Consider the following 12,829-nt stretch of genomic DNA (forward strand, 5'->3'; position numbering starts at 1 on the left):
GGTGTTTAGCTAACTTCAGCACATCAAAAAACCAAACTTTAACCTAAACTGTAAGTGCTGCGCCTGCAACTAAATTGGTGCTGCAGCAAGCAGACGACAAATCGATCGAACCAGAAGAGACACAGCAAAATCAAGCATCAACCAAAACTGTTGCAGTTGCAGCTACTTCTGGTAATAGCAGCAACAACATCCAAAGGAAATGACAATATGTGTTTGAAATCAAATAACGACGATAAACAATATGACAAACATATGTATGTGAATATACTCATATAATGCCGACACAACTCGCCACAGCTTAACACAGTTCAATGCGCATGCACGTGGGCGTTATGTTGTTATATGCTCATGGCTCTAAGTTGGCCTGTTACTACTACTGCACTGTCACGGAACCTGAACACTATACGAGTACTATACGCACACGTTTGGGCGATCATTACTTTACCACTTTATTGCTGTAGTCATTGTTGGTTATATTTTGACGGTGCACAGTGGTTTATGTTGAAGCAAAAAGTTCATTTAAATAAAAATATGGCGTAAGTACAAATTACTCGTGAAGCTCGCTGCGTAAGCGTAAAGGTGTACGACGAGAAACCTGATGTTTTTTAGTTAGCCAGAGCTTGCCCAGGTGTTAAAGTTTAACCACAACAGGGGTAACTTAACCAGAAAAAAATTTTAGGAGGAGCTTCGTCGACTTCTTATCGGAATAACCGCTACCGACAAGTTATTGTTTTATTACCGGCAAATTACTACCGACGAGTCAGAGGCTTGTTATCAGTTTATTATCGGTGGATCATAGGTATGTAATGAATTTTTTTTGGTAATAAATTGAAGTCTTTTATTCTATGACAAACTCGATAAACTCTCGACAAAAAACGATATAATGCCGATAACTAATTGGTAACACTCCTAAAATAAATCAATAACGTTTCGAAAAGAAGCAGATGGCTTTCTGAAAACATATCGATACATTTTTGATATGAAATTGATAACATTTCAATAATAAATCGATAACCGTGGTATCTTTAATTGACGCTTAACCACTTAAGCGATTTTGGCCGTTTCGTGATAGCTGACGCCAATTGGGAGCACCAACGAAAGTACAGTCTTCCACCACCTGCCTCAGCGGAGGTTGTCGCCTTCATCTGCTTCCAAACTGCGATGTTGAATAAAATAATTTCTTGGCCGGAGCGTCCTCGTCCAGTTGCATACCGTAACCTAGCCAGTCAGTTTTTTGGTTTTTTTTCGCTGCAATATCGTCATGTGGCAACCGCCGTGGTGTGATGGTAGCGTGCTCCGCCTACCACACCGTGGGTTCGCACCCCGGACAAAGCAACGTCAAAATTTTAGAAATAAGGTTTTTCAATTAGAAGAAATTTTTTCTAAGCGGGGTCGCCCCTCGGCAGTGTTTGTCAAGCGCTCCGGGTGTATTTCTACCATGAAAAGCTCTCAGTGAAAACTCATCTGCCTTGCAGATGCCGTTCGGAGTTGGCATAAAACACGTAGGTCCCGTCCGGCCAATTTGTAGGGAAAATCAAGAGGAGCACGATGCAAATTGGAAGAGAAGATCGGCCTTAAATCTCTTCGGAGGTTTTCGCGCTTTACATTTATTTTTTTTAATATCGTCATGTCTGCGTAAAGCTCATACAGCTCATCATTTTACTTACTTGATACTCGTCATCGGCATCACAGACAATACCATAAATCTGCCGGACACTTTTCTCTCGAACACTCAAAGAGCCATATAATCTTCCCTCTACGCTATCCATAATTCCAGAGCATACATCAGAATAGGTATGATGACCGTCTTGTAGAGCGGGATTTTCGTTCATCTAATTTTCTACTCAGTAGTCAAAGTATCACTTGTTGGCAAGAGTTACTCTCCGTTTGATTTCTAAGCTGGAACTGTTTTTGCCGTTGTTGATTCTCAAATAGACGAAATCCTTCAGGGTCTCGAATTTACATCCGCCAAACGTGACGTGGCTACTAAGGGGTAAATGTGCTATTTTTTTCTTGGATGACAGCATGTACTTCCTGTTGTCTTCATTTACCGCAATACCCACTTTTTTGACCTTCAGAAGGCGCCAGTAATTGTACGCTTTTTTAATAGATTGTACCGATAACTCGTTGGCAAAACATCGATAAGGTTTGTTGTCGATTGGAAACTAAACACTTCAATAGATCGTCTATACCTCGTCGTTAACATACATTTTATAAACCGATATTTCGTCGATAAGAAATTGATGACACGGATCGCTTTTTCATTGCTGACAGCAGCATTTCCATATACATAGACGATTCTAAGTGAAAAGGTAGGCTAAGAAGGGGTATATTCAAAGGGCCAAGGGATAGAGATAGCTCGCTGATCAATGTAGTGTTTCCCAGGCAGGAGTTTCAGCTATCATGGAAGTAGCTGTTTGAATAAGAAGACACACTTTCGGCAAGGTACTGCCCCGACCAAGTCCTCCGGAACCTTATTTACAAAGTGGCCAAAGAAAATTTCGAACATATTAGACATCAAAGTTGATTGCACCAAATATTCGACACCAACTCCAGAACAGCAACAAAGTCGACAATTATCTTGCCGGCAGCACTTGGGGCAAAGACAAAAAAATTCCTATAACGACTGATAAAGCAAGTGGCCGGCCGCTTGTATGCTGCACGTCCCCAATATGGTCGCCGAGCCTAAAACAAACAACTGGAGGCAACTGCAAGTCTGTCAAAACACCGCGCTCAAAATTGTCACGGGATGTCTTCTTAAGTCTTGAGAACATCATCTACACAGTGACGCGAGAATACCCCCCATAAATGAGAGAAATGGAAGGATGAACAAACAGTTTCTACTGAATATCCAGAAAAATGGGCATTCCAAGATACATTTTATTGAAAAGTCCCCGCCTCCAAAGCGCTTAAGAAATCATCTCCGTAATCACTAGGAACAAACCCTGCATTTAATAAGCTAGCCGTTTGATAAAACGGTTCAAAAAAATACCCTAAGAGATACACAAAAATTCGTCGGATTACTATGCCGACAAATTCCGGCGAGCCCCGTTCTTAAAGACAAGACAAATACCCTGAACTTGCAATTGAGGAAACAAACTCCCCAGGGAGACACACGTCACTCTAGCTCAACTTTGATCTGGCTACTGTAATAGGTATAACTCTTACTTATCCAGAATCAAAGCCGACATACCCAATGGATTTTCTGCACAGCAAGTTTCCTTGGGATTTCGTTACAGAATATTGATGACAATTTGTGAGTAATGGCACCCATTGGATTGGACGAAGCATTGTTACTACAACAACACTGGCCTATGTGTGCCTCGCGGCAGGCACTTCAACCTAACATATGATCAGATTGCAATGGCAATATCTTGTGTAGTCAGAAAAGCTCGCGTTATAAAGTTTAGCTGATAATGTATAACTTCTATAAAATTTCCCTTACTTTGACCACTGTTCATGTTGATTTCACGTTGTTGGCGTACCCTACAAGGTAAAAAACAGCTAATCCTACTACTTCGTACATCAACTACTACAAATAATACCACTAAAACAAAAACTACTACTACAACTATGTACATTGATTAGTGGTTTCTTTTATTGGCTTTCATGTAACAACAAAAGTTGTTGTTGTTTAAGTTGCTTAGGCCCTAAAATTTCTTGTTCTTCTGCTGTTTATGCTTCCTAAGCTTCTTCCTATTATCTGTTGCCTCCTCTGCAAGCTCTCCAATTGCAATTAATTTAGCTCTCCGTAAAGCTGCTACTTTTGTTTTGACGCATTTGCCGATCTGTAGCTGATCTCTTTTTGATTTTCTATGCTCAGCTGGGTTGTGCCATCTTGTTTGCCACTTAGAAGTTCCAACATCTTCCACGCATTCGTCAGTCAATCTCCGCACGTCGTATAAAGCAGTATATCGAATCATTTTCATATTTCGAAAGTGAAGAAATCTAAACATTTTTAAATAGCTCAACGTGAGCTTTTGTCAACGGCATACTTTATATACGGATATCTTATCAAAGTTCGTGATTTTTATCTCTTTTTTTTGTCTTTTATTTTCTTGATTGAACATTTTTAATGATCGCATAAATCTTTTTAATTAACACCAACTAAGTGGTTCATCGGGCCAAGTGTGCTGGAATTTTAGTTATTGCTACTTAAGTGTTGTTGTTATTGTTGTGTTGCACAAGTATTTTTTCGTATTTGTTTTATTATGGCGCGGTGTGGTCCAATCCATTCTAATTTATGTATATAAAATAATCTTTCTGGTGAATATTTTAAATTTTTTTTGTGTTTATATGTCGAACGAATTGCGTCAACAGCTGGGCGTACGATCGGGCGGCGCCGTAGATGATTATTAACTGTGACAGATATATATTATATATTTTAGATATGAATACTAAATATATATCTACATACATATGTTTAGCTTATCCACAGCATGAAAACAACAAAAAGCACAACGCGGCTGTTGAGTTAATCGCGAGTTGCCCAGCAGCGGCGAGATCTGCATTAATCTTCGAAATACCTTTGCTTCGCAACGGTTGTGGGAAAAGTTAACGCAGCAGCGTTTCTGTTTTAAGTTTATTTATTTATTTTGTTGTGTTTTTTCGTTTCGTTTTGTTATTTTTATTTTTTTTTTTATGATTCAACACCGGCTACTTGACACTCTTGTCACTTGGACATTGCTATATGCAAGTTGTTGTTTTGTCTTAATCGTTTTTGTTGTAAATGTCTTAACGCTTATGTAGAGTTGCGTTGAGTTTTGTTTTTTTTTGGTTTTTTTTCATTTTCGGATTTTTATTGTCGCTGCTACTCAATTGTCGGTGCTCCTTAGCCTGAGGTATACTAATGTCCAAAATTATTTTAATTTCGTTTTTTTATTGCTCTGCCATCCGGTGTGAGTTTTGAAAAATGCACCTAAGGCTCTTTTAAACGACATGCGCTGACATTCGCTACGGTTTATGTAGAATTGCAACTTAACTTATTTTGGGATTCGGTGAATTATTTCTGCTTTGGGCATTTCGTTTTGTGAGGTCGCGGTAAATGGGTGAACATGGATTTGTCAGGTATTCAAAAATTTAAAAATGTTAATACTTCTATATTAAAAAAAAAAATATTAGAAATGAGACTGAGTAATAAATAAACAAATAAAATGTAAAAGTGTATATGTGTCTTTATATAGTTTTAGAATTTCAACTGTGAACATGCTCGAATTTTAATTGAATTCGAAAAAAATGCGTACAAATAATTGCGAGTCTATATTTAGTTAAATAATTGTTCTTTCAAACACTTGGAGTAAATTGTATCTTGGAATACATACATATATCCTTTCATGGGGAGTTTCAACAAAATAAGATATTCGTTATAGAAAACGTAAGTAAATCGTTAACAATATGGCTTATATCCAAGATTTAATCACAAGAGGTTTGCTCGGCTGAAAATTTTTTCCGAAAAATCGAATTGACATCCGTTAACTATGTTATTTCTTTGCGATTTTTCGAATAATATTAGTAGTAGAGAGTACTGAACTATGTCATTATCTATTAGTGGCCGAAAATATAAAAAAAATTTGTATTTTGCGAGGAAGGATTTCGAAAACTTTTTATTTTTTTGCAGATTTGTCTTTTTCTATCTAAACTCTGTTTTATTACAAAAAAAAAAAAGCACAAGCTTTCATTCAACAAAATCGATGGACTAATACAAAAGTTATAAGCATTCAAGTAAAAATATCCATTTAATACTTAAGTATTGTTGAATGAAAGCTTATTTTTTTTGTAGTAAAACAGACCTTAGACAGAAAAAACAAATCTGCAAAAAAATAAAAGGTTCTCGAGATCCTTCCTCGCAAAGTACAAATTTTTTTATATTTTTTCAAAAAAAAAAAAAATGGAGAAAATCCGTAATGATTGTTCGTTATCTTTGCAGGGCCCAGCAAAAAGTGTTGTATGCAAAGTTTATAGACATTTTATTACCTTTTAAAAGCTTCAAACCGTCTTGGAATTGCTCATTTCGTTCTTGAGATATATATGTGAAGTGGACCCAATCTTTTTTTTTTTTTTGGAAAAAACCGTTATTCGTAAATATCTTAAAAACGTTACCATAGAATTAAAAATAATCGCGATTTTCGAAATCAGGGGGAGATTTTACAGAGGAATTTCATAATGGCGTATCTGGTGCATTTGGGCTGTAAACCAATGATATTTTTCAAAAATTTATCATTTCCGGATTTGTCACAAAAAGGTCCTATATCAGAGTTAAGTTGAAAAACGCCTTATCTCAGAATGCTTTTCATTAACTCCCTCGTATGTCAAAATGCATTAAACTTATGTATGCTCAGATAGAGAGTTTTCGAAACAAATTTTGAGATAGTGTATTTTTGAATAAAATTCCGACGTACGGTATTCTTCAAACAAATTCTGAAAGAACTCTTTATCGATTCACGAAATATTTAGGAGAAAATTAATTATTTCCCCCCAAACCTTTTGCCATTTACAAATTTATTATCACTACTAATATACTACTAAAGTTACTTTTCTACTACAATTTTCGCTGAAGGGGATTGAACTATTTTCCGTTTTCCTTACTTCTTAAAAGAAACCCGTCCAGATTTTTAAATTTGGGGGGTGTCAAGACTCTGTCGTCATTGGAGAACAAACCTCTAGTAATTGAATCATGCGTTAGATCTAATATTTTGAAATTACATACAAACAACAGCAATCATTTTGGGTCGATATTAAAAAACAAAACAAGAAAAAACAAGCAAGGGCGGGACTATCTTCGGCTGTACCTTTCATGAATGGAGCTGAACAACAATGTATTGAAATATCAAAAATTCATAAAATCTGAACAACCGTACTTAACTATTTTTTCAGACAATAACGTATGATATAGGTGTAAGCATTTCAAGCTTCTAGCCATTAAAATGAGGAAGAAATCACGTTAAACCCCTTATCTGAACAATAAGTTGTATGATATATATGTATATATTATATATATGACAGATCTTGAAAATTTTTTCAGACAACAGTGTATGCTTTATTTGTAATCATCCTGTGAAATTTCAATCCTCTAACTGTTGGAATGAGGAATAACTGACTAAAACTTTCTTTTTCGAAATATCGGTTGTATAGAAGATATATGTTAAAGTGGTCCAATCCGGCAGGTTCCGACAAACGGTCAATCGGACACTCAAATATACCAGCTCACCAAAGGCACCAGCTCACCATTGCGCTCAAACAGACAGAGAGACGGACGGAAACTCAGCTCGTCTTCATGATCATTTCGGTATACTTATGGGTGGCTATCTGTTCTCCTTTAAAGACTTACAATTTTGAGATTCGTGACAAACTTAATATACAATTGTATTTTCATGAAAGGTACGAAAAAGGGAAAACGGTTTCAAGTGTCCTCCCTAATGACTAAGGGAGAGATATCGCTCGATATGATTATGCTTAATTGGATGTTTCCTTGGTTTATTGAAAGTAAATCCCTTGACTATTTAAATTTTTCCAGAATAACGCAGGAGGACAAGAAGATTTTGCAAAACATGTGTCATGTAGCTGAATCCCTTATCGACAGGTTGTCTTTAGATAGGCATGACTATGCTTAAGTGCTCTTCATCCGAACCTGTCTATAGGGGAACACGTGACAGATTGTCGGCGGAAAGCCCTTGCGCACTCATTCTGATACGACAAAATTTTGTCACCAAAAGCGCTACATATTTTGTCGTAAATTGGGGGGACCTTACAAAAAATTCACGAATGACCATAACTTGCTCACGCCTACTGTAAGGTAACAGTTTCTTTGATGTTCTTCCAATTTGGTTCTTTAAAGGTGAACATCCATCGGTCTCAGTTACTTTGTGACGTGCTAAATAATGCGATTTTGTAGGTTGATTTATCGCACTGGATCCCTTTCGATCGCTGTAACTGCAGACGCAGAAGGGGGAAAGCTCGGCTTCGGTATTTAGCGGTTGGTGTCGAGAAATTCGATGTCGAATTGATGCCAGACCCACTATGTCATCAGATCAAAAAGGGGAAGTGAATGAATGAAAAAGACACAAAAATAAAATACGTTTATAGCTTAAGTCATTCAAACAAGTACTCTCGCTAGGCATCGTAGTTTATCAGCTCCGCACTGACATTTGCTATACCTGGCGAGCTGTGACAGCTTCCCAATACTCTTGTACTAACTTTTAATAACTGTGCGCCCCTGATTGATGCACTAATGTTGGTATGGTCTCCACAACTAGGGTAACAGATGACCGAGAGTGGGCAGATGTAGAAACCTAGGAGACTAGCAAACTTAAGAAATTCATATCGACCGATATCCCTCCTGTCGACAGTAGCCAAGAAATTTGAAGCCGTATATCCAACATTTCACCCCAGACCCGCTACTTGCCAGTCATTAGATGGCTTCCGAATATTACATAGCACCAATACCGCGCTTAAGGCTTGGAAGAGTCCACTCTTCCTCCCAGACAACAATAGTTGTCCCTGTTGTGTTAACAGTGCTTCGCCCCATTCAATTGGTGCGGCCACCCATCAAAGGCCTTTAATGGGATTCCAATGAAACTACCAGCTCCAACATGGGCGAACCAAATGAAAGTTGGTGTTAGCGGCCTAGGTTCCACAGGGTCGTGTCCTACTCCCACTTTTGTTTAACTTTTACATATCGAAGCTCCATTCTCCTTCAGAAAGGGTTACAATTGTAAGGGAAATTTACGTCTATCACCTTCAAGGCACATGCCACCGAAATTGTACTCAACTACAAAGCCGCTACAAAATCGTCATGTCGCTTGCCGGCAGCTCTTGAGGAAAAGATAAGAAAAGAATGCTGCACACCACGTACAAAGCAACTGGCCGGCCGCCCATGAGCGACGCGTCGCCAGTCTGTTCTTTTTGTCTAAAAAAAAACATACTGGAAAAAGCTGCAGGCCAATCGAAATGCTACCTCCAAACCTGCCCGGAATGATTTTTTATCACACCTAAACATCATCTACATAGTGAGAAGAAAGAGCTCTATATTAAAGAGGTAGCGAAATTCTGAACACACAGTTTGTGCTAAATTGTCACAAACCGGAACACCGTAGCAAACTTTCTTGATCTAGCTCCATCTCCAAGAGGTATAAGGAATCATCTCCGTACGGAATATGATTATCGATAAACACTTTTGCTTGATCAAGCCCAGTGAAGCCCGCTGTCAGTATAACCTTTAAAACCCTTGCAGAAGAAGAAAGCACACTTCCCAACTTCGTTCTGGATACTGTAATAGGTTAAACGCTCACTTGCATAGAATCAACCCCGACATAAGAAATTTATGTAATTGTAATGTGAGACCTACGCCCCTAACAGCAAATTCCCTATGGTCCATCTCTGTTGAAACTTCTAGTTTCCTTGAACTACCGTTGTTGTTGTTATTGTTGTAGCGATAAGGCCATCCCCCGAAGGCCTTGGGGAGTGTTATCGATATTGATGGCCCTTTGCCGGATGCACATCCGGTACGTTCCGGTAATAAGCACCATAAGGCACTAGCCCGACCATCGCGGGAACGATTTAGTATAACCACATGGAACCTTCAAGGCCATAACGCCCTCCCACCCCCTAGCTCCATGAGGAACTTGTGGTCGCCAGAGTCTCGGCTGTTAAAGTAACAAGATTCGCCACGGGTAGGTGAGGTTGACAATTGGGTTGAAGAAGCTATATTTTGCACTGGCAACACCTTCAACGGGGTGCTGTACACAACCCCTTGAATCAGTTTGCTATTTTAGTCGGCTCTTACGACAGGCATACCTGCCACGGGTACATTCTAAGGCCCCTAACCCGCTGGAGGACTACCGTTAGGAGACTTTGGTGACAATTTGTAAGTGGGTTCACCTTTTGAATGGAGCGAAGCACTATAAGCACAACATCGTCAACTATCGGGCTCTATTGTGACCCCAAAATATCTTTCGAAGCTCATATATACGGCCTATGGCCTGCACTCAAGCTGCGCCGTGGTCTATAGCCTTGTTCCAGTTGCAAACGCTGTAATCTTAGCCATAAGGTCTGTAGGTGGGATGTGCAGAATTGCATGCAATATTTCGGTAGGAGTAGTTTTCAGGTTTCCCTTTACGCTACTTCGATAATCTGCATACCTCCTCCAGTTTTTTGGTATACGTACATTTTTGTGTGGCTGTCCACCGAACAAGGAACCCATAGTAATGTATGGACTTGAAAATTGCCGTAAATACACAGTGAAGGAATTTAGGCGACAGGTAACATGTGCATCCTTTTGCATACATACAGTTTCACGGAGTGTTTATGCGCTCTCTCTTCCACATTGAGTTTTCACCGCATCTTACTATCTAGTATAATTTCTAAATATTTTGTGTTGTAATTTTCTTGTAAGGTTACCCCTCCATGTTTGAGCCTAGTACAATTAGGGACTTTATAATTCTTAGTAGAAAATACAAGATCAGTTTTTCCAACGCGGTTAACCCGACTCCAGAAGTCCAGGCATGTACATCGCGTCTGATCCCTCATAGAGCTGAATATTGGTAAAAATCTGCCTCTTATGATGACTGTAACGTCTTCTGCATACGCCGTGCTGGTGGTGAACCGCATAAGCAATTGTTTAAAGAAATGGCCTCGCATAGACGTTATCCAACTTGCTAAGGCGGGATGTACTCAATAGAATTGAGACTGTCGAAGATAGCTCGCTTTGATACATTATTGAAAGCCCTGACAATGTATAGAAAAACACGTACGGCAGATGACTGCTTCTCGAAAAGCTCGGAACGTGTTAAGTCTTATGCAACCCTCAAATATTACGCTAAGCCATTTTAGTATCGCATCTGAACCCGATGATTTGAACAAACACACATCATCGACTTTATTTATTTTAAATAGGATTAAGAAATATTTCATTAGGCGCTATATAATCTGGTAAAATATGTAATCTAATTTATTTAGCAGAGATAAGCAAGCAAAAGTCAGCGCAATTCAATTACAAACATATAAACTATCTCTAATGACAAAATAGCAGATCGATATCAAAAAATCGGCAGACGAAAAAACGAGAAACTTGCATTAAAATGTCACTGTGGAAAGGCAAACAAAAAGAAAAAGGCACTAAATTAAGCCTGTCCAATTTATAAGCTTACGCCCACCTCGCGCTTATGAATATTTGTATATTTGGTTAACGAAAGCATTAAATTTTTGGACTTTTGCATAAGAACAAACGTAAATTCAGTTGGAAGTCAGTTAACAGTCTCGTTGTGTAGATTTAGAAATATTTTACATAACAGGAGCGCAGTGAATGGGGGACTAACGAACCGAAACTTATCTACTGGCTCTTAAGGGAGCGATTGAAATTTGAAAAGCGATACCGGTATTTCAATAGGAATTTCAAGCTAGTTGTTGACTTCGTAAATGCAAAAGTTAACATTACCGCCTTGCAGGGCGGCTCTGACTATTAATTTGTGATTGGAGGGAAGAGAGAATCTGCTAAAAATTGCTTATTAGAAAGGAGGGAAAAGACGAGCAAAGACGTCGTTAACAAAGTGTTTTATGCTTTTGTTGTTGTAGCTGCAAAAGCACTAACCAAGGATTTAGTGGAGTGTTGCGGATGTGTGAATCGCTAAACTGTTGAATAAATCACTCCAATATTCAGTATTGCAAACTGAGCTTTATTAAATTACTTTGGGAGTAGTACTGCACAATTATACTTCACAACCAATAGCGTGTTTAAATCAAAACTGATTCGTCATTCCTCAGCTAGCGCTGCTTTTATACTCTCGGTTTCTTCGTTCACCCATTTCTCTTAAGGTCTAGTAATTTCGCGAACTTCATGCTTGGTTACCAGCTGTTTACATGTATATTTGTAGTTTGTAGCCATATGCGTGTGTATGTGTGAGTAACTACTTCGGCTGATGACTACATATTTGTATGTGTGAGATATCTCTTCGTCGCCTTTTACGTAAGAGTGGCTGCTTTATTGTTGTTGTTCATTTATTTAGTAACAGCTTAGTCATGCTAATATTCGTCACAATATTTTAAGTAGAAAGTGATATTGCATCTCAAACTTACATTTATCCGCGTTAACAATCTCTGAATGAGCTATGTCGTTGCTGTCGGTTTGAAATGTGAGATGTAATTCACATTTATTTTTTGTGAGACAGCGTTAGTGCGAAAAATTATTTCAGCCCGAAATTATATCGGAAAGTTATTATTTTTGTTAGCTCTTGTTTCTCGCGTAGACTTAAGAACAATTAGTCTATCTTCATACATTTTAAAAGCTTTGCAATCGAGCTTAATATTTGGGGTAAGAGTTCTGGAGATTTCAACATGCCTTATGTAAGGTAAGCTCTACAAGAAAAATCTCCACTCGATTGCCCAAATGATAAGCCGAAATAATAGAGCGCTACAAATTCGTGTTATCGAAGCGACCCTGGTAATATTTATTCAAAGAATACTGCTAGATAAAAGTGAAAAGCGGTACTCTAGGTGGAAAAAAGTTTATGACTAGCAGCTCGATGGCTTTTCTACGAATCCATGTAACGACTTGCACCTTCATCATCTACAAAATCCGCGGCGGTCAGACTAGCATAAAAAGATGCAAGTATCAAATCAGCGCTATACCTGTCCACTAGAGATCGTGTAACTCCTTATGTAGTGTTTTTAAGGGACCATAACAATAAAGGTACTCCCCTGAAAGGTAAAGATTCGTTATCTTCTGCAACTAGGTGATGCAATGGCCCTCACGCTCGAGCTTCACGGAATTTTGAGGTGTCTATTGTGGACAGAACTCTTTGGAAAGAGGGAATCCATATACTGGCCCTGACTCAAA

The 12,829-nt window shown here is 38.5% G+C and overlaps 1 protein-coding gene across 2 annotated transcripts in view; it reads left to right on the forward strand.

Moving 5' to 3' along the window:
* The first annotated feature begins 3,882 nt into the window (after positions 1–3,882).
* Positions 3,883–12,829, forward strand: part of LOC137244071 (cartilage oligomeric matrix protein-like) — a 121,464-nt gene continuing 112,517 nt past the window's right edge. The window contains exons 1-2 of one of the 2 annotated variants that reach the window (XM_067772581.1): positions 3,883–4,019; positions 5,184–5,374. The gene's annotated coding sequence lies outside the window, so the exon portion shown is untranslated. The remainder of the gene's footprint in view (positions 4,020–5,183; positions 5,375–12,829) is intronic. The other variant, XM_067772583.1, reaches the window with a different exon arrangement.

The sequence above is a fragment of the Eurosta solidaginis genome, chromosome 3, assembly GCF_040869045.1.
Source record: "Eurosta solidaginis isolate ZX-2024a chromosome 3, ASM4086904v1, whole genome shotgun sequence".
In the NCBI taxonomy this organism is placed as follows: domain Eukaryota; kingdom Metazoa; phylum Arthropoda; class Insecta; order Diptera; family Tephritidae; genus Eurosta; species Eurosta solidaginis.